Source organism: Etheostoma spectabile, chromosome 22 (assembly GCF_008692095.1).
Source record: "Etheostoma spectabile isolate EspeVRDwgs_2016 chromosome 22, UIUC_Espe_1.0, whole genome shotgun sequence".
NCBI classification, from domain to species: domain Eukaryota; kingdom Metazoa; phylum Chordata; class Actinopteri; order Perciformes; family Percidae; genus Etheostoma; species Etheostoma spectabile.
The window spans coordinates 12,536,474-12,538,248 of NC_045754.1; the positions used below are offsets into that span (position 1 = coordinate 12,536,474).

At 38.8% G+C, this 1,775-nt stretch overlaps 2 protein-coding genes across 2 annotated transcripts in view; both read left to right on the forward strand.

The window, feature by feature from the left end:
• cdk8 (cyclin dependent kinase 8) overlaps nucleotides 1-1,775 on the forward strand; it is a 24,370-nt gene that overhangs the window by 11,685 nt on the left and 10,910 nt on the right. The window lies entirely within an intron of this gene.
• wasf3b (WASP family member 3b) overlaps nucleotides 1-1,775 on the forward strand; it is a gene marked incomplete in the record, with an annotated part of 10,570 nt that overhangs the window by 620 nt on the left and 8,175 nt on the right.

Below are 1,775 nucleotides of genomic sequence, written 5' to 3' on the forward strand. Positions count from 1 at the left end.
TGTGTGTGTGTGTGTGTGTGTGTGTGTGTGTGTGTGTGTATGTGCGTCTATCAGCCTGTGTGGAGGAGAGAAACGGAGTGTGTGCGTGAATGAACTGGGAATTTTAAGGCATGAAAAATCCAAATAGTACATTGTTATAACTTGAGCGTGACATTCATGTGATAACATTTAGATCTGACCTGACCTGAAATCCAAATGAAGTGTTGATTAATGAAATATAAATTGTAATGATTTGAAATGATTATAATGACAGCTTACTTTATATTCATAGCAATTCTAATATCACCAATAACTGCTGCAACTATTCAATATCAATCAACAAATCAACCACATTTTAGATCTAATATAGCATATAGCATGGCAAATACTCCTACTTAGTATTGCTTATGTAATCATGAATTAATAACCTTTTTTATATCAATGAATTAATTGAACTGCAAGATTAGTCAGCTGTTTAGCCCATTGTATAACCATAGGATTATGACAATTTGGGGTAATTTGCATTAAAAAGTCGGGTATTTTAGTAATCTTAATTATGCAGATTTACTCAACTGATATTATGATTGGGTAATATTTATATATATCACAATATGGCAAAATCACATTGACAATTGAAATGAAAAAAAAACAATGAATCAATAAATCTATAAATATAAAATGAACATGATGTTAGTTTCTCATTACAATTTGCTCTGAATTATTAATAATGACATACTGTACATTTGTATAACAATATGATTATAAGATTATATCATCAGTTGACTATTTTGCTTAAAGTCAATAAAAGACAATTAATTATCAGCCCGGCCCTTAGAGATATCCTGTCTTTTTGGCTGCAAAACAAAAGGTTAAAGTAATGGCCACGCTCCCTGGCCTACTCTGTACACAGTGAGAATTCACTATTCAGATACTTTAGCAATATTGGGATAAGGAGAAGTTCCAGGACAGGCGCACACAGTTACAGCAGAATTGTTTTACGTCATATTTAGGGCAGTGTGACTTGACGTAATCCAGGCTGCATTATTCATAACATCAGAGCAAGCAAAACAGCCTGCAACACAAGAAGCTGTACTCAGCTCATACATTGGTAATGATTTCCCTTTCCGATCTTAATGGAGTTTCTCACATCTGTAGTAAATGCCTCTTCTTTCTCTGTTTGTGGGTGTAGAGATGTGGGCATCTTGCACGAATCCCAGGGGAAGTGGGTTTTACCCTGAACGCAGCCTGAATGTCTCCCCTCTGAGGATCAAAGACATTTTTGCAGCGGATGGGACTGTTAACAAACTGCTAATGGGACATTTTAAGGGCTACCTGGTGTGTTTTTGTGTGTTTGTACATGTTTGTATGCCTGAATGCCTAAGTGTATGTGTGCATGTTGCGTTGTAAAAAATGAAGCCTCCAAAAACATGACAAAAAGAAAGAGTGAGAAACACTAAGCATGAGAGTGAGAATCTATGTGTCTCTGGCTTATGTTCAGGCTTTACTCTCTCTTTCTCGTCTCTGTCTTGCTCCCTGAGTGAGTTGAGGAGCGCTCGCTGGCTACGCTTTCATTGCAAGAGTACGGGGGGGGCCTTAAAGAAGGTCGAAGAGGAGGAGAAGGGGGAGGATGCATGGGAGAGCTAGTGCTGTTGCCGTGTGAACGGAGCTCTATTGTCCTGGGAACCTTTCAGTGGCTTCCCCGAGGTCCCTGTTCATACCCCTCCCCCATCCAATACATCCTTTTTCCCTCACACACACACACACGCACACACAGACACACACACACACACACACAC